The sequence below is a fragment of the Triturus cristatus genome, chromosome 9, assembly GCF_964204655.1.
Source record: "Triturus cristatus chromosome 9, aTriCri1.1, whole genome shotgun sequence".
Lineage (NCBI taxonomy): Eukaryota > Metazoa > Chordata > Amphibia > Caudata > Salamandridae > Triturus > Triturus cristatus.
Window position 1 is genome coordinate 1,106,825,253 of NC_140592.1, and position 26,162 is coordinate 1,106,851,414.

The following is a 26,162-nucleotide window of genomic DNA, read 5'->3' on the forward strand; positions in this document are numbered from 1 at the left end:
ACGGTCTATTTCCCATATTCTTTCTGCGGCTTCTCGTTGGGATATTTTCCAGATTTCATTATAGGCAGCGTAAATGCCAGCATATATGAAACGTTTCTGACCGGTCTTTCTGAGACTCTGTAAACAATCCCTAAGATCCATGTCTTGTGAGAGTAAAGATAAGTTGTTTCCCGTCCGTGAGTGTTGTGGTTTCTAGCCAATCACGGCACAACTTCCCAACACTGCAGGATGTCACCACCACTGGGTGTTCTCGTTGTACATAACGTGGGCCTGGCCTGTGGATACTTATCCCTTCGGTGATACCCAAGAATCTCTTATGACATATGTTCGTGTCTAAATTATGTCATCTACTGTTGCCCCTTCCTTTGTAGTTGAATTTTGCCACTCCAGGGATGGTGTTGGAAACAGAGGTATGTTAAGGTCCTTTATCTTGGCTAATCCAAGACAGCATGTCTGTTGCACAGTTTCGTTTAGAAATATCATCTACTGTGGAATGAGGCATACTCTAAATAGCGCTTCTGTTCCCAGGACTTGCCAGTTCCTAGATCCCCAAACTGATTTTAAGTCAATTGTGTCCTTCCATAGGTCAAAACCCTGTCCAAACAGTTGGGCAATAAAGGAAGCAGAGTAAATCTGTTTGGTGTTAGTGAGCATAATTTTCAGTGCCGATGTTGGTGTAACCTTATAATAGTATGAGTGCGGGTCAATGGTGTAAAACCCTGAAAAATATGAACATTTCTGTGCAAAGGTATGAGAACTACTCTTTGGTGTAGGACAATGCTCTAATTGATGGTACTCAAATAAATTTCTAGGTGAAATAGTTTTGGGTAGGAAATGATGACCATAATGTTAATAAAAGTACAAAGTGTCATAGTCTGAATTATCTTCTAACATTTCAGTATTCGGAAATGCAGCAGTTTTTTTTTTAAATCAGATAACATGTTATTAACAGTTTGTGTCCCAATCATTAGAAAAAGTACTGGAGGTAATGATATCAATTAATGAAATTTTAAATAAGTGAGGAACCTTTAAAAGTTCAGTCGGGCCGAAAATATCGAAATCAACCTTGTCCCAAACTGTACCGTCCGGTACAGGAACTGCTGTGATGTTCACTGATGACAAGTCTCTTCGTTCACGATGTGATGATTGATGTGGCTTTAAAATCAAGTTGACCTTTTGGGCTGTAGAGCTTTGCTGAAGGGATCGTCCATTAATAAGCATGCTAAAAGTTATTAGTAAGCCTAGCCAGAAAAGAAAAAACAGTATGCCAGAAATTACCCAGAGTTCTACCCAAGGCGAAACCAGGTATGTATTTTGATGAAAGTGAAGAAAGTTCTTGATTTGTTGTTTGTGTGATTGTTGGGTTGCCGTAATTTCTGGTTCACTTAGATCCAAAGAAAATGTATCAAAGTCATGAAGTAGCTAGAAGCAGTTTGCTCAATCGTTTGAATCGCATCGGGATTTGTTGAAGTCGCATTCTGTTCTCGTCGAGGCATGTTGATGTAGACGTCTGTATTAGGTCTAATTGCAACCTGGTTATTATTTTGATGTTGATTTTGAAGACGAACTTCGGGTTCAAGTGGAACGAGTTCCGTAGTATTGTTGCATAGTCCTTCATTCCATACAGGAGGCTCTTCAAACGGGATGAGTCTTTCTGTTTGAACTTCTTGAATTGTAGCGAGAGGAGGGCGTCTGCTACTGTGGAGTCCACGAGGCCTGCTGTTCAGAATCGGCCACATGGTGTGGTTTGATTAAGTCAATTGAGACAAATCTTTTCTCCTTTTTTCCAGCAAGAGGCGGCAAAAGTACAGTTCTTGTTCCTTGTACTGCTAGGACCGGTACAGGTTTTCTGTAGGATGGCCCGAAATCTTTCTTGTCCGCTATTTTTTCTCTGACCAGATCCCTGAGTATTGGGATTCAGACAGGTCTTGCCGTGACTGCCTTGACTTCCCCAGTGGTGGTCTGTTTGGTGTTGACGTTACTTTGTCTTGTCCTGGATTCATTTAGATCCTGTAAAACAGCAAAACGATCGTGGAAATCAAATGGTTTCCCATACGCCACTATGCCTTCACAATCAAGATCAGGTACCAACATTCTCGTCCCAAATAGGACCTCATATGGAGTGACAACCCCTAGAGAACTTCTTGGCTGATTGTTGAGTGCTCTCTGAACCCCATAAAAGTGATTAATTCAACTACCACCCTTGCCTAATACCCTAGCTGTTAAAGATTGGTTTAAGTCCCGGTTTTTCCTCTCCACAACCGAATTTCCCTCAGGATGGTACGGAGAGGAGTATAGCAATGCTACGCCCATACTTTCCATTGCCTCTTTGTAAGCCCGAGAGCTAAATGCCAGGCCACGGTCAGAATGTAACGTGACAACTGCGTATGTCCCTATAAACACTCGCAAATCCCATAGGAATCTGGAGCAAGAATCCACTGCCACCAAGATATACTTGTAAGCCCCATCAGATTGTAAAGGGCCGCAGTGGTCCAGATAAACACAAGCGAGAGGTTTGTCAGATATTAATAATGATGTCCAACTCCAGCGCCAACCCCAACGACATCCCACCCTCACAAGAGATGTGCGACTCACTGGCCACCTTCTTCCACTGCAAGATCGCTGACATCCATGACAGCTTCAACACTACGACCGCCCCGGCTACGGCTGATTCCACCTCCCCGCGAACAACACCTGCACCAACCGCCTGACCTCCTGGTCCTTCGTCAACGACAACGAGACACGCAAGGTCATGAATTCCATCCACTCAGGATCTCCGACAGACCCCTGCCCACACCATGTATTCAACAAAGCAGACGCAACCATTGCACCTTAACTACGGAAAGTCATCAACATCTCCTTCGAGACAGCGACATTCCCGGAAAACTGGAAGCACGCCGAAATCAACGCCCTCCTCAAAAAGCCCAAGGCAGACCCCAAGGACCACAAGAACTTACGGCCTATGCCCCTGCTCCGTTTCCCGGCAAAGGTCATCGAGAAAATAGTGAACATACAACTGACCCGCCACCTCGAGGACAACAACACCCTAGACCAGTCCCAATCCGGATTCAGACGAAACCACAGCACCCGAGACAACCCTCATCGCCGCCACAGATGACATCAGATGCCAGCTAGACAACCGCAAAACATCAGCCCTCATCCTCCTGGACCTATCAGCCGCCTTCGACACGGTCTGCCACCGCACACTTATGACTCGCCTCCAAAGAGCCGCAATCCAGGAGAAGGACCTGGACTGGACTACGTCCTTCCTCACCGGCAGAACCCAGAGAGTCCGCCTCCCACCTTTCCGATCCGAAGCCACCGACATCATCTGCCGTGTATCCCAGGGCTCATCCCTCAGCCCGACCCTGTTCAACGTCTACATGGCCCCTCGCACAAGTGGCCTGCCAGCATGAACTGAACATCATCTCCTACGCCGACGACACCCAGCTCATCCTCTCCCTCACCAAAGACCTGCACACCACCAAGACCAACCTCCACGAGGGAATGAAGGCCGTCGCCGAATGGATGAGGAGCAGCCGTCTGAATCTGAACTCAGACAAGACGGAAGTCCTCATCCTCAGCCCCACCCCCTCTGCCTGGGACGACTCCTGGTGGTCGACCTCACTGAGTACAGCACCGGCACCCACGGACCACGCATGCAACCTAGGATTCATCCTCGACTCCTCCCTCTCCATGTCGAAGCAGGTCAACGCCGTCTCCTCCTCCTGCTACAACACCCTCCGCATGCTCCGCAGGATCTACAAGTGGATACCGACTGAAACTAGAAAAACGGTGACCCAAGCCCTCGTCAGCAGCAGGCTGGACTACGGCAACGCACTCTACGCAGGGATACCAAACACCTACGACGATTGCAACGCATCCAAAACGCCTCCGCCCGACTGATCCTCAACATCCCTCACCGCAGCCACATCACCACCCACCTGAGAGACCTACACTGGCTCCCCGTCAACAAGAGGATCACATTCAAGCTCCTCACCCACGCACACAAGGCACTCCACAACACCGGACCAGCCTACCTGAACAGCAGACTCAGCTTCCACACCCCCACCCGCCAGCTCCGCTCCGCCAGCCTCGCCCTCACCGCCGTCCCCCGCATCCAACGAGCGACCTCCGGTGGCAGGTCCTTCTCCTTCCTCGCCGCCAAGACCTGGAACATCCTCCCTACACACCTGCGGCAGACCCAAGACCTGCTCACCTTCAGAAAACTCCTCAAGACCTGGCTCTTCGAGCAGTAGCAGCACCCCCTCCCCTCAGCGCCTTGAGACCCTCACGGGTAAGTAGTGCACTCTACAAGTGACTGATTGATTGATTGTCCGTGACGGACGTGTTACTGTGGAGCCTTTCATTTGTTGACAGATGTCACATTTCAAGACCTATTCTTTAGTTTTTTTCGCTAGATCTGGCCACCAATAGCGCTGTTTCAACAAGGAAATAGTCCCAATAGAACCCAAACCCTCGTGTGCTGCAACAATCAAACATTGTCTACGATCGATATTTGGTATTACTCTATCCTCCAATCCAGGAATCTGAGCATATGGAATGTTGTGTGCATCTAACTTGTAGGAGTAGTTGAGTGGACATTTTTTAGGTACTGCTGAGCTGCCCTTGCGGGAAGTAATGACAGCCACCATTATCTCGCCTTCTATCCTCATTATAGGACAGGTAATTGCAGCTACGGAAGCCGTTTGTACAGCCCCCTTTGCGGCTCCATCAGCCAATGAATTCCCTTCAACGTGAACACCATCACGCTGATGACTCAGTGCGTGTTTCACGTGAGCCCGCGGTAGTTCGTTTTTCAACTCCACTACCTGTTCCCATAGCATTTTATGCTTAATTGTGCCACCTTTTGCATCTTTACACCCGTTTAGTTCCCAATGATGTAAGTACTCATTGTAGGACTGTACACAGTAAAAGGAATCACACACAATTAGTGTGGGAATTTGTGATCCGTATTTACAAGTGCCAGTTACAGTGCTTTTAGTTCTGCCAACTGAGCCGTGCAGTCTCCTAGAGATTGCGTTTTACAGCAACTTGGATGGAACTTTTCATCCTCCATGAGACCTTTAAAGATCGCACATGCTATGCTGTATTGCTGCTTACTCCCTTTGGCCGGTTGCGCAGATCCGTCAGTGTAAATTATGTATTCATACTGATCTAGAGGCAATATTTCATTAGGAAGAGTATATTCTTGTTTGTATCGCAGGAATGCTTATGCTTTTACACTTCGATCGAATCTGTATTCAACGTCCATTGCAGTAAGAGAATTAGCCCATTGCATCCATCTCGGATGTAAGGCTTTCACATTTGGAATGCTAGCCTTTGTAACAGCCTCTAAGGCTGGTACCGGTGTTACGACAATTCTGCGTTTCCCCTGTGCCAGTGCTCTTTCTCTTGCTACAGCGGTTTGAACAGCTGTCAGAATTTTAGCTGTTGAAGTGAAACACATTTCTGCGTATGTGTACAGGTGTGATTTGTATGCGATTGGTACCGTTTCGCCTTCATTGAAGGTAAGTGTACCCGCATTGACCCGCTATTACACGGATCACCAAGTTGCGTACGTTTACGCGCGTCTGTAAGTATTTGGAAGCAATCATGTCTTCTTGTTGTGAACGTCAGTTATTTGAATGTTCCTGTGTCCAATGTCTAACTGAAAAGTCAGGTTTTATTAAGTCACAGAAAGGTTTTACCCTTTCTACGTAATCCAAAATGTATGTTCTGCCGAAATTTAGGAATCCCAGTATTAATTGTAAGTTTTTTTAATGTTGGAGGTTGGAGCAGCCCACATTTTTCTAAAAAGTTAGCTGCCAGGCTTTTCACTTCACCTGGAAGCTCATATTCTAAAAATAGGACACTGAGGTGGGCAATTTTGGATTTTTGAAAGTTAAATTTCTAGCCCTCAGAGGCGAATCCCATAATAATGGTGCTCACTCTGGTCAAGTGCCTCATTAAGTCATCATCCGTCAGATAAATATCATCCACATAGGACAATGCTTCCTCATCAAAACTTTGGAGTAACTCAATTACCCTTGCTGGAAATACCTCAGGCTGTTCTTATACCCCTGGGGGAGATGACACTGGGACCCCAACACTGAGAATACGGTCAAATACCTGCTTTCAGGCATTATATTTTTGCAGAAAAATCCATTTGAGATATCAAGTGTTGTCTTGTATTTTTTCCGCACAATGTTATTCATTAATGCGGCACTGTGTGCATTTTGGACAGCCAATGTCTTTGTGCATGAAGAGAGCTGTTAGCCCGAAACTGGTCCCAGGATGCTTGTTTCCGGTCCAGGGAAGACATGGCTTGGCAGTTCGGGCTGGACTGTTCCCATGAGGCACATGGTCAAGACTTTGTCTGAACTGGGGCGGAAAAGTGAGCTAAAGAATGATGATGGATTCAACCCAGAGCTGTGACTGGGGGTGAGTGTTTGAAAAGTTTCAGCACTCCGTCCATTATCTCCTTGCGTTTGCTTTGTTCCCCTTTAATATTAGCTAGTATTATGGCTGATACCTGGTCGTAGGTATTTAATAACTTCATCCCTAAAATCAGAGCAGGCTCTGCTCCATACTCATTCGGTATTTGTCTCAATACTTCGAGTAGCACCGCTAATGAGGGAATACCGTGAGTTTTGATATATATAGCAGCAAAGACTGTACCCAAAGTGGTACAATCCTCTAACTGTGGTGTTATCCCCATGGGCAAGCAGATTGTTAACATTCTGTGTTTTGTAAATGTGGTAGTATTTGGGAATACAGCCTCAAGCCGAGTAATTTTCTGAGCTGCCCAGAATTGTATTTCTTCGCATTTCGTGGGCATTTTGCCCATTACTGAGAGAAATGTTTGTGGAGTTATTTTAGTTGCTGTACCCTGCGATTGAGTACCATTTGTTGCAACTGTTGTTGGTTGGACTGTGAAACTCCGCATGACGAATTGCGTCAGGTTTCTGTAGATTTTAATTAACTCTGTGTTGTATGAGTAATTCTGCCTGTGGCATTGTTTCAATGTCAGGATGCGGTGTGAAAGCTGCTAATATTGGCCATGTTGCCCGGTCTTCTCCAAGCGGACCTAATCTTACTCTGTCTTAAGTGGGGCAGGGCGCCTTTAAACCAGAAAGAATGTTGCTGGTAAGTGAGTGGAACTTCTATGTCCTCACAGCGACCGTATTGCACTGGTGCATCTCCCTCTGTGTAAGAGTAAAATGTATGTGTTCTAGCATCTGCTTCTGGGAATGTAACCCACAAATAGAATACCTCTGTTTTGTTTGATTTGTGTGCCTCAATCACAAAAGCTACTAAACCACCCCTAGCTGGTAAACCATGTTCTAGTAGTTTCAGGGTGATAGTACGTCTGAATTTAGGTGGAATTAGAATTCCATCCACCTCTTCATTTCTGCGGAGAGGTGCCTAGCCACCACCTGGTTATCCTTGAGTGTTGAGTCCTCAGCCATTTTGAAACAAAGAAGTTTGTTCAAGGGAATTAAGAGAAGGTGTTATGCACAATTTAGGAACACTATGTCCTGTCAAGCTTGATTAACCAACAGCCAATAAATAGGCTATTTTGTGCCCACCCACTCCAGACATCTTTGGTGTTTTGTGAATAGGGGTCTCTGAGAAATAGCATGACTGAACTACTCAGATTCTACTGTTAAATAATGACCCAACCAACATTGGTGGTGCCATGTAGTGTAGTTCCTATAGCACCAATGCAGGACCTGTGTGTTTGGATAACAAACTGTGGGATTGGTGGCAGACTGGTTCCGTACACCACCACTGAGGAATGTTAGCCTGTTTGCATTTAAGCTAGCTCACAGTGCCACTAGCGTCTCCTCTTATCGGGGAGAGATTAGTTTCTGGCAACCTTAGAACATGACAACCCTGATCCCTCAAGATTGTGGAAGCAATGTACTACTTTTCGCTCAGTCACTCGTTCTCATTTAGTTTATCTTCAGCGATACACAGAATAAACAGTCTGGGCGTTTCAATAAGGGTTTATTGAACAGTTGCTATTCTCGTGTAAAATGTATGAGCTGCAACAACCATTAGACAGTAGTAGAGATATATGATTAGCAGTACTATGAATATAAAAGGATAGTAGTTCTACCATCTTGCAATAAGCATGAATAAATGCATGAATATAAAATGCATGATAAATGTGTGCATACTCCTACAATGCCTATCTAAATGTACCTAAGTGTACCTAGCGTATGAGTAGGTGTGGAAGCCAAGAATCCCTCTAGGATTTAGTCGAACCCAATTACCTGAAGTGTGAGAATGTTGGAGCCCGTCTTGGTCTCGAGTTGGACACCCCGCAAGGGATGTTTAGACTGCTGTAAGGTGGAGCGTCTGCATGCAGGAGCCTCCGCGTCTCTGATCAGAGTGTCGGCATGGAAGTCTCGGTTCCCTCTAACTACTGATAGCAAGAGATGCTGTATTTATACAGCAAAGTATATAGAGTCCCTTTGTCCCTTGTTCTTGCGTTAGCCATTGTTGGGTATGAGGATGACGTATGTGACAAACCTTGTACGTAGATATTAGGAAGGTGGTGTATAGTCCATGCCGGTTTTCCAAGTAGCCTTATGAATATTCATTCCTGCAGTGTCAGTCTAAGATGAAGTCATAGAACACTATTGTTCAGGAAAACCCTCCTTCTGCACCCAGGCCTAGAACTAGGTAAAAGGTTCAGTCCATAAAAGGCGTTCGATCCTTAAAAGGCTTGTTACTGTGTAATGTAAGGGAGGTGATGTAGGTGAAAGGGTATGATGTTCCCTGGGCCTATATTAGGGTACCTATATGAAACATAACAATGGCAAAGACCTAAACAATAAAATGTCAGTTCTAACAGAGTTACTTTGAAGAATGCTAGTACACATCCAGTTCAGGACCAAAACCAGGCAAGATTTAAAAGACTCCTGGACCCCTGATGAACTGTTCCCAACAAGAGGAGCAGCTGTGTGTCATCTGCATAGGAAATTACCTCTGTGTAGTGGCTCATGAAAGAGGACATTTAAGTTTGAAGCCAGAAACATTGCTTCCAGCCACATCACAGGGAAGATGAGGTCTCACAGCCACTCCACAAGTAGGATGGTGACATACAGTCACCACACAGGCAGGATGACAAATATCTCCCTGAAAGTGCTTCTGAAGCAGTACAACAGACTGTCACCCAAAGACAAGATGGTGGCATGTCATTCTTATTGTACAACATACGCATCCAGGAGGTCTTTCAAGTTAGCAGGTTTAGTAGTGAATGATTAAATCCATCAGAACACTCCATCATATGTTGGCACTTCACAAAGCTTCATATTACTAGCAGCCATTACCACTATCAAACTCTGCAGCCACTTTTCCCTCTTCCCAGCGAGACTGCAGGAAGTCAACAGAAACCATCAATCAACAATGCCCAATGAACAAGAGTGGACAGTTGGTGCTCCAGGATTGCATAGTCTGAAACAGGCGCAAAGAAGTATCATGTAGTATCATGAGGAATGCCATGACACGTCTTGTAGGAACCAAAGGATCAAACCATCAGTTACTACCTAGCTAACAGTAACATAACCACCCTGAAAGCATTCATTAGCTAAGTATCTCTTTTGGAATGGCAAGTTTGGACCCAACGAGATAGATTTAAGCTTCTGCACTTCTCTTCATCCACAGTTAACCACACACAATGGTCATATGTAGGCTAACCATAGCAAGAGGGAGAAAGGGAAATGGGGGCACAGAGAAAACAGAGACAGTTAATATCAACACTTCGACATGTCACTCTACTGGCCATTAACTTCCACAGGTGGGCGTTAGTGCAAGAAGACTAATGTGGGTTCATCCCAGAGTGGAACAATGATGAACCTGTGGCACCTCCGACACGTTCTACACACTATGCGAGATGACTGTTGGAGTGGAGCCCTTATGGCCTTAGACACAGAGAAGGCCTTTGATAGCCTCAGCTGGACCTACATGTTTGAGGACTTGACCAGAATGGGATTTTGAAGGCAATTAAAAAAATGGGTGAGGCTCCTGTATATGGATCCCGCAGCGAGACTCCTTACCAGCAGGCGGCTCTCACCGATGTGGTCTATTGAACATGGTACGAGGCAGAGATGCCCTGTCTCCACTGCTTTTCACTGTTGTAGTGGAGCCTTTAGCTGTGCGACTGCGAAATAACTTTCTCCCTTGGGATAACTCAAGATCCTGTTTCAGGAATTGGCCATGTTTGGAAAAATGTCTGGCCTGAAGGTGAATAGGCAGAAGACAGTACTATACTCCCATGCACCCTTGATTGTGGCCCTGGGAATGCGGTGCATTTTGTTATCTTGGTATCTGGGTGATGGCTGATGTGTCCCGGAATCTGCGACTCAACAAGGAGAGAATCGTGCAGGGGCTCCGATGCCTTCTGGAATACACTCCCCCTCTCCATAATGGAGCGGGTGGCGTTGGCCAAAATGGTTCAGCTGCCCCGGTGACTCCATGTACTTCAGAATATGTAATAACAGATTCTCCGCTATATATTACCAGACCAAGACAGCCTTTTAATATTATTAGAGTGGGCTGGGGGGCAGCACAGGGCCCATCTGGAGGTATTGGACTGAGCAGAACTGAGGGGGGACTGGCTCTCCTGGATATGGCATCTCAAGTACAGCATGAGGTGAAATGGTGCGCAACAGAGTAACTGGGAGACACATCTCCTGGGTGGCTTGATAGAAGCAGGTGAGCTCCCTAAATGCCTAATGAGAAGTACGACAGGGATGGGAAACTGACCTGAAAACTACACTCACGACTGCGGAATGGTCACTGGTTTGTGCACAGGTTCAGGAGGCACTAGTAACACCAGGTTTAAGCTCACACATTTCCACTTCCTGCATCAGCCGTTTATGACGCCGTTCCCCCCCCCCCCCCCCCCCCCCCCCCACTTGGCTGCAAAGGATATACACTGGGCGGCCCTCGGAATGCACTAGATATGGTGAACCAAGCGCTGCATTTTTTCACATGACCTAGACAAGTAGGATGCTACGGGCGTACTGGGAAGATGTGGCTGGGAAACTGAGGAGGGTGATGGGGGTGGATATCCAGCTTACTATCCAGCAGTGCCTACTGAGATTGATCCTCAGACCCAAGGAGAGAGCAATGTATTATAAATGTGCAAAAGTGGGTCATTTGCAGGCTAAAAGGCAGGTGGCTGTCTGCTGGGTGGCCATTGCTGGCCAAACGGTGGAAAGATGGCAGAGAAACATGCAGGAGTGGGCACTTGCAAAAGAGATCTGGCAGGTTTGCACAGATGTCAGGGTAGAGGAAGACATCAGGGATTGAGCTGACATGCTTAATCACCAGGCTGAGGAAGGGGACTCAGCAGATGGCGAGTGTTCTCAGGTGTTGGATGAGGACTGAAATGGAGGGACGTTGTGGGGCGAGTGCCAGCGCACATAACACACAGAAATAGACAACAGGGCGGGAGTGGGCAGGACGGTGCTACAGGTGTGGCTTCCTGTGCGTAGTTAAGTCAGGTGTGGGTTCATTCATGGAGTGCTTTGGGGGGGGGGGGGTTTATTGCGTCTTATTTTATAAGTTGTTAGTGTGCACTGGGCATGATGCAACTATGTACAGAGCAATCAGATGTGAAATTGATGTGGACTACCACAGTTGGATGTGTATACTTGTACTGCTATACCCTTGTATTGCTATCTTGCATGGTTATGTTTCAATGATGAATATGCTCATGACTTTTGAAACCACAATAGAAACAGTTAAAAAAAAACACACAAAAAACTAAAATAACTTACACAGTTTACTAAAGAAAACCAAGACATGTAGTAGTTATACTTTACAGCACCTATCCCTTTTCATAGAACAAATATACCTTCAGAACATCTTATTTTGTCTCTCTGTGTTGAAGTGGAGTATTTCTGAAACCTGAACATTAATAACATCTTTGTAATCACTGCGATGCAACCTTAAGTATAACAGACACTCTTTATATTTAAGCAACTATCGTCTAGTTGCGAGTACACTCTTTGCTGCAGTAATTAATTTTTGAGTAACCTCTGGCAAACTGTTATGCAATTAAGATTTACTAGTATTATAAAACTCGCACTGAACAACTTTTATCCCTCCCTAACTCGCACTGAACAACTTTTATCCATCCCTTAACATCACCATTACTTTAAATAAATGTTCCGAGTAAGTATTTTAAGAATCGTTATAAAGTAAGAAAAATCTCCTTCCTTACTTAACATAAGAACGTTCAATAAATAATACAGTTCTGTGCTCCTTCAAAGTAGTTCTGATTCAGTACTATAAACTATCAGAGTTTGTTTGCAAGATATAATACATCTTTACAACACTCCACTGCATTCAGATTCCGTTTACCTAAACATGTTTCGAGGAACATAAACCAGTCTCTATTTTATGGAAAAGAACTAGAATAAAGGACCCAGCCGCAGCAACAAAGCATTTTGATTGCCTAGCAAGAACTCCATAAACCTTACATCCAAATGCCTTCAAAATGACCGCTACAGTTTCCAAACAATATGAGACTCCAATGAAATCAAGGAGAAATGCAGTTTCGAATAAATAGGATGACAAAGCAATGATGTCTCCTCCAGCAATAAAAAGCCTATTGCCATGTATTTCTGCCATTTCAAGAACATCCCTACAATTTTCTTCAGCGCAAACGAGTTTGGAGAATGATACTTGTGTGCTTACCAAGCACAGCAAAGTGAGACACACGTCATCACAGGACCCGAGGTTCCTGTCTCGGCAGGCACCAGATTTAGTTCTTCTCCAGGAAACCTATTTGGTGGGCACCAACTGCTCCTTTTTAGCACGGGGCAGTAACAAACCCCTCACGCATGCTGGCTTCACGGCAGACTCCAGGAGAGTAGGGATAGTGGTACTCTGCGCCCTATTTTTCCAGGTATCCAAAACAAGGTCGAGCCCCCAGGGTGGCAGTGCAAGGCACCTGGCAGGGAGAGGTGTTGATAGCAGCATCCTGGTACCTCCCCCGACCTGCAATCAGACGGGTTGGTGAAATTGGGGGAATGGCTTGCTACTGTACCAGAGGTGTTCTTAGTGGTGGGTGGAGATTTTAAGCTAGTCCTTCGCAGGGACCTGGACAGAGTGGTGGGGATAGGGGGCGTCCTAGGGACGGCACCCGATTACAGGCATTTATGACTGCATTAGGCCTGGTTGACCCCCAGAGACTCTCACATCCACACACCCGACAGTACCCTTACACATCCAACCAGATACGCTCTATTTCTCACCTGGATTATTTATTTTGTCCAGACACGACACGAAAGATGGGGTGTGGCATGGACATGAGGTATCATCCGAGGGGCAATTCCAACCACTCACCCGCAATCCCTACCCTGGGTCACCATCAATGTTCTCTCCAATTTTTTTCCCTCTGTCTGCAGGGATGATTGGTCTCTGTGCACTGTACCAAAGGTTAAGTGTGCTGAAGACATACCAGCGAGAGCAGCAAGTAGGCTACCGAAATCAGTGGCGGTTGCAACTGGAAAATTGGATAGTGGCTGGGAAATCCATAAATTACATTGTGAGAGACACACTTTAATGAAAGGGAGTGTGCACAAACATGCACAGGCTGAATAAAAGAGCTTACCTGAAGAGGAACAAAGGGTATACGAAGTAAGATACTTACAGTGTATGGAAGGCATATAGGTGCCAGAGTGCAGTGGTCAAGAAGACAAGAATACATGAGAGAGATCATGACTCTCCAGAGGGATAATGAAGAAGATATCCTGGAAGGCCGAGTTGTCTGAGGGAAAGGCTGAATAAAAGAAGCTGAGGGGGTGGAAGGAATATGTATGCTGAAGAAAACAAAGAGAGGTTGAATCTACCTGCAAGGACTAGAACATACCTGAAGGTTATGAAGGAATACTATGAAACAGTCAAGGCTGCTTTAGGGGGATGAATGGAGCCAGAAGGGGGTGGACAAGAGAGGACCTGTGGCGCAATGGGAGTGGGTGCCTAAGATGGTTTGAGGGGAGATACCACTTTATGAGGGTGGATTCCTAAACACCTGAAGTGCTTGGTTTCCCGGGGAATGGGCTGGGCAAAGAGTATTAGATTGAGGAAGGAGACACAGTACTAGATTAGACACAATGGGCAGAGACATGGTGTGCCAGAGGAGATGAATAAAGTAATTTCATTAATAAGTAATTTTCTTAATAATAAAGCCCTCACAAAATCTATGCTAGATCCTTAGAGTGGACAGAGAAGGACAACTGTAATTTTCCCATAGTTTGCTGAAGTCCACCTCCTTCTCCCCTATTCCTGCCCTCTGCACTCTTGGCACAGAGTGTTCAAAAAGCTACCTGGCTGGGTAGTTTTTGGCAATAATATTTCTTCCCAGCTACAACCATCTAGGATCTGCAAACCATTAATTCCTATAATGTAACACTGGACACACATACTGAAATGCAATAAAACCCCCAGGAGTTTAATTACTGCCTAAGGTTTTAGAGTAAGAAGCTGTGGTAATGGGCGTGACCTGAGGGACAAACGACAAGAGCATTCAGTCAGAACACTGCCAGAGGGTGCTTTATCCGTCAGGCCGCAAAGCACCAGGACTGACTCATCTGCCTCATTCTGGCAATGTGTGACTGCTATTCTGTTGGGCAATGGTTCTTAACCTAGGGTCCATGGACATATGGGGGTCCACAATGCCTACTCAGAAGGTCAATTTGGAAAAAAAAATAATATTAGCAGATTAATAAAGTTTATATGTTGTAAATGTGACGGAATTTGAAACTGGAGACTTTCCACCAGCTGTCTATGCCAATGAATTTATGAAGTAACATATCAGTCCAGGTGCATCCTTGCCAATCGTCAGAACTTTCAATGCTGCATTTCTAATTGGTCCTTTACACACCAGTGGATGTGTTTTATGTCTATTTATAGGGAAGTACTTGACAGGGGCACTAGCAGAGTTGTGTGTGCCTAGTTCACTCATGCCACTGAACAGTTTTCATGTCAATAGCCACCACACCGCTACTAGCAAAGACTGCACTGACAGTGCTGGAACGGCAAATGAAATCATATAATATCAAACACTTAAGAAAACACAGGCAACTATCAGACCAATCACCACTGCACTGCTGCCACAGGACCAAACTAAAACCAGCGACTTAAACAAAAAGTATTTGAAGATTAACTGCAGTGAGAGAGAAGTGCACATAGCGACAACCCAGAGAATCTCTCATTGCCTGCACTTCCCTCACTCTGCCTCCCACTGCTCCTCTATACTCCGAAAGACATGCTTCTTGCCTTGGGCTCAAGGATGCCAGCTATCCCAGGAAAAGCATATTTCGCAATGAGTGGAGCCAGTGGTGCAAGGCCTGCTTCCACCATAACATGTCGTTCCAGTGTCCCAGGATACAAGTTCGCCCCTTCCGCTCCCCACCCCCTCAAAGCCTCGACTTTTTACAATAGATGGAGAAGCACCTATTGCAGGGCCTGCTTTACAACTGGGGGAAACTTGGTGCGACAATCTTTTTTGCCCCCCATCCTTGCTAGTAGGCAATATATTTTAAGAGTGTTTGGTCTGGAGAAGCACAAACATGCCATAGTGGTTGGGTATTTGCAGTCAATATCTGTAACAGCAATGTTGCCCCGTTTGGCCTCTCGTGGAGATGTATTTGTACTGCTATAGTTGCACTGAGTCTAGGGTGGGGTGGGGGGGGGGGGGGGGGGGGGGGGGTTTCATAGTTAACAAGCTCGGGAGGGGTATGGAATGTTGGATTGTTTAGTATGTTTATTCTGTACTCGGAAAGATTAATGGCAAATGCTGGACAATATATTTCTTCATTACAATGATAATAGTCTAGTTACGATACACACTCTGGTCACATTCTATGTCCCTGATATGCCATGACTTTGTACTCACATGTTTGAAAATAATAAAATATGTGTTAAAAAAAAAAAGTATCTGCATCAGCAATTGTGAGTGAGGTACCTACAGAGCTTCAGTCTTACCGTGTAGAGCTTCGGAGCTTTACTTCATATTCCCTTTATTGTACATGGTTATATGTATGTCTTGCATATCTGTCCTGGGTGTTAGTTATTGCGAATGCCAAATTGCCTCTTGTGTGTCTGAGCTTTGAGTTTCTTCTTCCCCTGTGCAGATCTTTCCCATTGGATACATTTCTTCTCTGACTCCCTAAGAAACTTTAGGCAGCTCTGTACCCAATATTCTGTTGACATTCTCTAGACCTCCACTAGTACTTGTCTGAGGTCCTGACACAATGACCAACCCACATTCCAGTATCACTTTTGATGTTTCTCTGCAGTCAGTTAGCGAACACTTTTCTCTGTTTGAATTGATCTATGTGAATTTTTAGTGTGTCTTATAATGAAATGTCTAAGAAAGAAAGGCACCTGAGATTCATTTAATTTTCTGCAGAGTAGTTTCTGAGTCCCCAACAATGAAAGAAATTTAGAGTCTAGAGGGTGATGATTCCAATCCTGAAATGAAAATTTACATTCTGAATATTTTGCTTATTGGCACACTAACTCCTCTAGATCAGATCCTGATTTAATCTGATATTCTGATCTTGTCTCTTTGACTGGGTAAGCATTGCAAAAGGAGAAAGATACCTTACTCTGTTTGCAGAACAAGAGTTATGATTCTCGCATGTCTGCTGGAAGTAATTATAAAACTAAATATTCACCACAACACAACAAAGAAAGAGCAGATGTATTACATAACCTATGTTTTAAGTTCAAATGATATAGGCCAGTCTTGGAGCCCAGTAAAGATCATAGGGCCATATGTAGGAAGCCCAATACCGGTCGGTAACAGACGATTTTCGGTAAAAATCCCGTTACCGACCGGTATTCAGGCTTTTGGTATGTAGGGGGCACATTTCAGGATTCGGTAATTTACCGAATCGGTAAAATTACCGAATCGGTAATTTTACCGATTCGGTAAATACCGAATCCTGAAATGATATGTAGGGGGAGTGTGTGGGTGTTGTGGGGATTCGTTATTTACCACCAACTAAAAGTTGGTGGTAAATGACGAATGGCTGTGAAAAAGCATTTTTCTGCACTTAGAAGTGTGCAATGTGGCAGACATACATGCCCTTAGGGCATGTATGTGTGCCACATGTAGGAATTAGGGGTGCAACAGGGTGTCACTGTGACACCCTGCCACCCTTGATTGTGCTCCCCCCATTACCGAATCGGTATTTACCGATTCGGTAATGGTAACTGGCTTCCCATTGATTCCTATGGGCCTCCTGGCCCATAGGAATCAATGGGAAGCCAGTTACCATTACCGAATCGGTAAATACCGATTCTAAATTACCGACCCATTCCGAATCGGTAAATATTACCGATGGATTACCTACATAGCATTTACCACTTCATAAATACCAAATCGGTAAAATTCGGTATTTATGAAGTGGTAAATGTTAGGCCACCTACATATGGCCCATAGTCCCTAACACTAAAGAGTCTATGTTTAATACGTTGGTCCCCTATTGGTGTGAAGAATACGTTGGATCAAGATCCAGATTTCACTGAGCGTACTCCTGGTACATTGCCTCAAAATGCAGTTAATCAATCTGCCCTTCATAAACACAAATGCCAGAAAAAACTGAAAACATTTCTGTACTTTCTCTTCCCGGTAGTGAGGTCAGTTCTACTCTAGAGGTAACACATACACAGCCTTTGATCTACAGGCAAAACCTCAACCACTGCCATGTAATCACTATTGGAACAAGATCTTGCGACTCACACCACACTCTTAATCTTACTGAAGCAACAGAAGTCCTTGACAGAGAAGAAACTAAATCTTGACTTTGAATGAATGCTCTCTCTCTTTCCAGGACATGACACATTAAGAAGTCAGGAAATGCAAGAATGCTATGCACCGATGAATCTGTACCTCCACGTAATGTAGAGGAAAATGAAAAGATCTCGCATTACCAAGTAATTTCTGACCTTTTTCCTCTGACTTTAGGAAGAAACGTCTGATTTTTAGAGACTCTAAGATTAGCACAATTCTTACTCCATCCTGAAGAAGGAGCTTCAGTGTTTTAAATGTGGCAAGAAACTCTGAAGATTTCACTACTGCAAACAGGGAGTCCATTGTCCAAGAACTACCATCATTTCCTGAGTCAAATCTGTCAACTTCGTGCCTCTCTGCCTTCAGCATGTCTCCTAGCAGAGTCTCTAGAACCTTTAGACGGTCTGCTGCCTTCAGAGCCAGAGGCCTCAGCCGGCCTGCTACCTACAGATTCGATGCCCTCTGCCAGTCTGCCTTCAGAGTCAGAGTCACCAGTCAGCCTGCCTGCCACGTGAGCCTGAGCATCCAGCTTGGCTGCCTTCAGAGTCTGAGCCTCCAACTTGCCTGCCTTCAGAATATGAGCATTCTGCTTGCCTGCCTCTGGAGTTGAAGTCTCCAGCCTGCCTGCCATCAGAGCCTCTAGCTTGCCTGCCTTTAGAGCCAGAGTCTCCAGCCTGCCTGCCTTTAGAGCCAGAACCTCTAACATGCATGTCTTCTGACAAGCCTCTAACCTGCCTGCCTGCCTTCTGAGCCTCTAGCATCTACACCTTCAGATCCAGAATCTCTAGTCTGTCTGCCTTCAGACAGAATTCTCAGTGTACAAGCTTCCAAAGCCTCCAGCATATCTGATTCTAGAGTCTCCCACATGCAAGTCTTCTGCATGTCTACCTCCAGAACCAGAACTTCAAGTCTGCTTCCTTTTAACTCCTTTGTCTTCTGTCAATGTGCCTTTGCCTTCAGAACTTCCTGCCAATTCTTTTGAGACTTCAGTCAATCTGCCTTTTCTGAGTGCTACTCCAGCTGGCCATCATATGAATATCTTGACTTCAAGCCCCTAAGCCTCCATACCTGGCTGTGGACCCTTCAAAAATGTAAAGTAAATTGGTATTCATAAGAGCGGAAAGCTAGCTACACAAAAGAGTGTCCCGGCGCTGAAAGACCTCTGGACAAAAAAATTGACACTAAACCTAAAGGAGGACGAAGCTGTTGGCTATTGCTGAAAAGGCCAAGTTTTCAGCCTCTTGCTGAAGGTGAGTAAATCATGCACCTGTCTGAGTGACAGTGGCAGGCAGTTCTACAGACGGGAGGCCTGCACTTGGAAGGAGCGGCCCCCCTTGCGGGTAAGGGAAAACTTGGGAACAGTCGCCCGCTGCTGCGAGGACGATTTCAGAGTTCTACCCGGAATACAGTGCTGGGCTCTCTTTCTTATATAAAAGGCACCAGTGTCATGTAAAGCTTCGAAAGCCAAAACTAAAGCTTTAAACCGAATTCGCTTTCGGACCGGCAGCCAGTGTGGGGCGTTTATGTCGGCGGCAACCCTTGCTCTGGGCCCAAAAAAAAAAGAGAATCGTCCTGGCTGCCGCACTCTGAAACACTTGAAGATGTTTCAATAGATACTCTGGGAGGCCCAGATACAAGACGTTGACGTCGTGAATTGAAACTTGCCTCCACAAGAGTGCTTTCCTCTTCAAACCTGTCCCATTAGTCCACAGCCTCAGATTATACACTCCAGAGCTTCACATTTTCCAAAAAGGCCTCTTGCATTGGAACTCCAATTGGAAAGGACTTATTTCACAGGAGCAAAGGCTTTGGTTCCAGTTTCAGTTCCTGGGAACCAGCTGTGGGACACAGTATAGTGTCACGATTTGCTCCCTGCACTCTTGTGCGCACTACCAGAGGGCCTATGGGATTATCCAGTATTCATATAAGCTTCTGGACCTTCTGCTATACCGATACATTGACCTACAGCCTCTTGGATACTATTATGAAATTTCTGTTCATTACAGATCCATATCAGCTTTGGGCATGTAGTGCTACCTTGATTCCATTTGATGAGGAACATACTGAGCTTCAGTCTAACCATGTGGATCTCCCAAGTGCTTTACCCCACAGTCCCTTTATTGTCAAAGTTGTTACATGTATGTCTTGCACATCCGTCCTGGGCGTTAGTTACTCTGAATTCCAAATTGCAGCTTTGAACCCAATATTCTGGTTACTTTGTCTACCCTTCCACCAGTCAATGCCAGAGTCCCTGACAAATAATGTGTCCCCCCCATTTGAGCCTAGTCATAAGGCTAGCTCTTTAACATATTTCCTGGAAAGCAGGTTTTCTAGTCATCACAACTTACACCCATACGGGTATTTAAAGTGGCTAACCCTGTTGTTCTTTGACCATAGTAGACAGCAGGAATAGGAAGGTAACTAACTAGAAATTGTAACTATGATAAAGGGATAAAGAGAAAGAAAGGCAAGAACTAGAAAAAAGATAAACACAGAAGGAGAGAATGTTCAAGGATGCACTAAAATAGTGCTGGCTCAGAAATCGAAAATCAAGACAGTGTAACCTAAAAGGCTGATGCCTGAAAGTCTGGTAAAACTGGTATTGCTCCTTTAAAGAATAGCATGCCTCCGCCTTCCCATCATTCCCCTATAGGTGGCCTTAGAACTACTTTCTTTTTACAGAGATGAAGGATCATAGTAAATTGGAAAAGTGTTCCTTTTGCCTTTCTCCAGGGAGACGAAACCTAAACGGCTGAAGCCTGAAAGTCTGAGAAAACTGGTGCTTCTCCTCTGAATCACTATAACACAGTAGGTACAAAATATATTCAACCTAGAAATAGACTGAAAGTGGCTCACCGTGTTGTTATTGGACCATACCCATAGCAGTAATCTTAGTTCACCTCCAGAGGAATCTTTATTATAGTCATAACCAACTCTTTCTCCGCCAAGGAGAAAGGCATTAGGAAATACTTTCAGTTTTATTATAATCCTTCATCTCCATCAAAAAGAACCAGCTCAACTGCCACGACAGGGATTGATGGGATAGTGGTGGCATGCTCTTAATTAAAGGAGTAGCACTGGTTTTCTCAGACTTTCAGGCTTTAGCCTTTTAGGTTACACTGTCCTTATTTTCTCTCACCCTTCACTTGGAGAAGGTTTGTGATAGGGTTTTCTAGTTACAATGTTTCTATTAAAATTGGTTACTATTGCTTTTCTGCTTTTGTGTGGCCGCTGTGCGGGTATTCCATAGCTCCCAAGATGCAGGTTTTTGTGAAACCCTCAGCGAGAAAAACAACCACCCACGAGGTTGAGCCTAAGGATACCAAAAAGAATGTGAAGGCCAAAATTCAGGATATCGAAGGTATCCCACCTGATCAACAATGTTTGATTTTTTCTGGCAAGCAGCTAGAAGATAGACAAACTCTCTGATTACAATATGCAGAATGAATCACCCTTGCATCTGGGTACTGTGTCTTTGCAGTGGTATTATTGAGCTTTCTCTCCGACAGGCTGACCAGAAGTACAACTATGACAAAATCGTCTGCCACGAGTGATATGCTTGTCTTCATCCCCATGCAGTGAACTGCCGCAAGAGGAAATGTGGGCACCCCAACAATCTGCCTCTCAAGAAGGTCAAATAAAGACATATCAAACAATTAGTATTCATTTCATTTGAAAAATATTTTTTAAATGGTCACTATTTTAAAGTAACTAGCCAAATACTGCGGCAGTTAGACCCCTGCAAAAGAAACAGCTTGCCGATCCTACCACCCACTCTAATCTCCGCTCCATTTCCCTCCTTCCTTGCCTAAGTTAGATCGTGGAAAAACTGGTCAACTCACAACTTGCGACCTACTTGGACGGAGCTAATATTCCACACCCAAACCAATCACGTTTCAAATCGCAGCATTCAACGGAATAAGCCCTTCTGTTTAAGGCTGAATCCCAAAAAGCTGCCCTGGACCAGGGAAAATGCGCTGTGTTGGTCCTTTTGGACCTATCAGCGGCTTTCGACACGGTCTGCATTACATTCTCCTAGACCATCTCGAAGCCTATGGCATTTCCCATCTTGCAGTGGACTGATTAAAATCCTTTCTCCAAAATCGAAGGTGAGTCATTACCCTCTGGCAATATCAGTCAGCAGAAAAATCTCTGCTCTCCGGGGTCCCACAAGGTTCCATCCTCAGTCCAATACTTTTTAATGGATATATGGCCCCATTAATCAGGTTAATTTCGTCCTTCAACATCGAGACCATATCCTATGCGGACAACACTCAGTTGGTATTGGTCCCAGACAAAAACACTACACTGGCTAAGGAAAACCTCTGCCAATGCCTCACAGCTGTCTTTCACTGGATGAAGACCAACCACCTGAGATGCAACTCTGAAAAAACTGAAATCATGCCGTTAGGAAGGGTTTTCAGAACCAACTTATAAGGGAAGAAAGTTGTGAATGGAGTCTTTACATTTAAGGCCTGTAGCTCACTAACTCACCTTGTAGATGTTATGGCAATACGAAAAACTGTTTTAAAAGTAAGAAGTCTTAAAGGAAAACTATGCAAAGGTTTGAATGGAGAACACATTAAATAGGTAAAAACTAAATTAAGGTTTTCACTGAGGCATAATGAATGGAGTGGCAGGGAATCTGCTCGTAAGTCCCTTAATAAACTTAGCACTATAGAAGGCTTAAACAAAGAAGGCTGATCTGGTAAACAAAGAAACACCGAAAAGGCAGACAGATAGCCCTTAAATGTGGCAAATGCACAGCCTTGCAGCACCAAAGAAAGAGCAAAACATAAAATATCTGATAAATGAGCCTTTAAAGGATCAATAGGCTCGTCATTACACCAGAGAACAAACTTTGGCCATCAACCAGCATAAACTGATTTTGAAGAGAGTCCCTTCTAGAAGACAAAATAACATCCACTACATCAGGGGGAAGTCAAAATTAACTCAGGTTGCCCTGTTCAATCTCCATGCATGTACGTGCAGGCTTTGGACGTAAAGATGTAGAACCTGCCCCTGCAACTGCGAGAGGAGGTCTGCCCTGATAGGGAGACAGAGCGGAGGATACATGGACTGGTGAAGAAGGTCTGTGTACCACACTCTTTACGGCCAATCTGGGGCTATTAATAGGACTTGTGACCAGTGGGGTTTTAATGCGGGATCATGTCACAGAAAATAAGAATGTCTGTTCAATGTGTAAATAATTTATCTCTGATGGCGTATTAATTGTATAATCAGAATTGTTTGCATATATTTTAAATAAGCTCTTTTGTATGTATATGTTTTTTGCAGCCCTGAAGAAGCCCTGAAGAAATCAGTGAGGACGAAACGCGTTGGCTACTGTTTTCAGTCAGATTAATAAAAGAAGAAGAATATGAATAAAGAACTTTCTTCAAAACATATTTATCGGAGATTGTGAATTATATGTACTGTGTGTGTGGATCGATATAACAACTGTGCTGAACTATCATGAACAAAAAGTAATATATTTTGCTGAATAGTGGTGCTGAACCATTTCAATCTATTAATGACTGGTGACCGGTCTAGGCGATCCTTCCGCAACATCCAAGAAATCAAGGGTATGGAGGGAAACGTATAGCTGGGTGCCCCAGTCCAATAAAAAGCATCCTCCAATGCCCCCCACACCGGATAATGAAGGTTGCAGAATAATGGGCAGTGCGCGTTCTCCCGAGTGGCAAATAGGTCTATCAAAAGAGTCCCCCATAACCAAAAAATATAAAGAACTACCACTCTTGGTCAGCTGAAAAATACTGCCTAAGACGGTCTACACGCACGTTGAGAACTCCAGCCAAATGATTTGCCATCACACAAATCTGATGATCCTGGACAAGAGTCGCACAGCCTCTCTGCAGAGAAGATACAACCCTACTCCCCCTAGCTTGCTGATGTACCACATAGCTATAGTATTGTCTATCAAGACTTGTACTGACTGACCGCAAAGGAAAGGGAAAAGGGCCTTGAAGTCCGACGTATCGACCACAATTCGAGCAGATTGATGTGTAACAACTGTTTTTCTGGAGACCAAAGTCCTTTGACCTCCAGATTCCCAAGATGAGCTCCCCACCCTAAGGTGGAGGCATCCGATATAATAGTGGCCACTGGTCAAGAGTGAAACAGCTTCCCTTGATAGAGATTGCCAGACACACTTCACCATTGCTGATCCACTGCATTGTCTCTGGAGATCCGTACAGTCACCTGGAGATCCTCAATGTGCTGAAACTACTGCCTGCTGAGGCACCACTGGAGGGCCCTCATATGCCAGTGTGCATGGTTGACCAACAGAATACAGTAAGCTAACAGACCTAACAGGCACTGAACCTTCAGGACCGGAATCCATGCTCCATTCTGAAACATCAGAGTCATAGCCTGAATGCCCAGAATCTTCTGTGGAGGAGGGAAGCCTTAACTCACTGTAGTGTCCAATACTGCCTGTATGAACACAGTGCCCTGAGAGGGCTCTAGGTGAGATTTGGGTTTGTTGAAAGAAAAACCTAGTCTGAACAACCATTGAGTTGCCAACTGCAATTGATGCAACACCAACTACGGAGACTTGGCTTTAATGAGCCAACAGTGTAGGTAAGGGAATACTGGTACACCCAACCTTCTGAGAGGAGCTGCGACCACTGTCATCACCTTTGTGAAGACTTGAGGTGCAGAACTAAGACCAAACGGAAGGACCACAATCTAATAGTGTGGCGACACCACAGTGAAGCAAAGATACTTCCTATGAGACTGCCAGATAAGAAATGCGAAAATAGGCATCCTGCAAGTCGACTGAAACCATCCAGTCCCATTTCTTCAGCAGAGACGCACCTGAGTAAGGGTCGGCATTTTGAACATTTTCTGCTTCAGTAACCAGTCCAAAATCCTGAGGTCTAGGATTTGAAGCAAACGTCCATCCTTCTTCGGAATCAGGAAATAACGTGAATAACTTATGTAGTCCTGCTCCTGTACTGGAACCAACTCCACTGCACCTTTTTAAAGCATGTATTGAACTTCCTTTTGGAGGAGCCGGAGATGGTCTACAGAAACAAAATTTTGGTAGGGCCGAAAAGGTGAGGGAAATTCCTAGAAGGGTAGGGCGTTCCCCTTTTCTACAATATCTAACACCCACATATCCAATGTTATTGACATCCACTGTTATAGAAACTGGGACACCCGTCCTCCCACTGGTAAAGCATGGTCAAAGATGGTAAAACTAAGCCTGCTTTCCCGCGATGATAGCTGCAGGAAACTGGGTTCTTGTTTATGCACTCCCAACTTTTTGCCTGGTACTTGACACAGCTTTGACTTAAAGCGTACTGGATTCCTGTTAACCAGGTCCCCAGTACCAGTGTTCTTTCCATAAACTGCACCATTGTTCCACAACTGGCACCACTTTGGACTCCATATAAGCCCTTAGTAGAAGGTGCCCCTGGTACCTAGGGCATTGGGACTAAAGAGGGTACCTAAGGGATGCAGCGTGAATTGTGCCAACCTAAGGGACCCCTCATCAAGATCATGCAAATCTGTCATTGCAGCCTGCGTGTCTTGGTGCAGAGAAAAGTGAAGAGTCGACATGGCACACATCCCTGTGTGTCATGCCAGCAAAACACTACAAGTGATACAGGTAAATCACCGCCACAGCAGGGTTTCAACCCTACGGCATGGTCTACTATATACCCCATGTGTGGGCATACCTGTGTGAGTGGATGTTTCCCTGTGATACCTAAGTCCATTCTTAGATATCACAAGTGTACAGGGAAGAAATAACGAGTAAATGGGCTGGGCACTCGTAATTAGGAATTCCCCCAGCTACATGATGGCTTCACTGTACCCCCAGATGTTTGGTACCAAACAGCTCATCTTAATAACCCCACACTGATGCCAGTGTTGGATTTATTAATAAATGCAGCCAGAGGGTACCTTAGAGGTGCCCCCTGAAAACCTACTGACTACTAGTGTGTTGATTGACTGGTCTCGACCTACTAGTCACCACCAATGAGTTTATGACCCCCAGGAGGTGAGAGCCTTTGCTCTCAGAGGTAAGAAACAAAGCCTGTTCTGGGCGGAGGTGTTTACACCTCCTCCGTGCAGGATCTGCATTCCAGGGTGGGAAGCTTCAAAGGTCCTGCTGCCTGTGCTATGCAACCCAGGCCTCTCCAGATAGTGGAGAGGCCAGTTACTCTGTCCATACCCCACTTTTGGCGTCAATAGAGGGAGGAAAATTAGTAAGCCTAGGAAGTGTGCCCCACACCAAGCCAGCACCACCTCTAAGGTACTAGCTGATGTAAACACCACCATTTCAGATTCCTCCACCTTGTTT

At 45.0% G+C, this 26,162-nt stretch overlaps 1 protein-coding gene and 1 pseudogene across 1 annotated transcript in view; one reads left to right on the plus strand and one right to left on the minus strand.

Moving 5' to 3' along the window:
- The window catches only part of KLHDC1 (kelch domain containing 1), a 1,365,548-nt gene that overhangs the window by 1,165,906 nt on the left and 173,480 nt on the right, over positions 1-26,162 (minus strand). The window lies entirely within an intron of this gene.
- Positions 21,089-21,471, plus strand: LOC146799448 (ubiquitin-ribosomal protein eL40 fusion protein pseudogene; annotated as a pseudogene).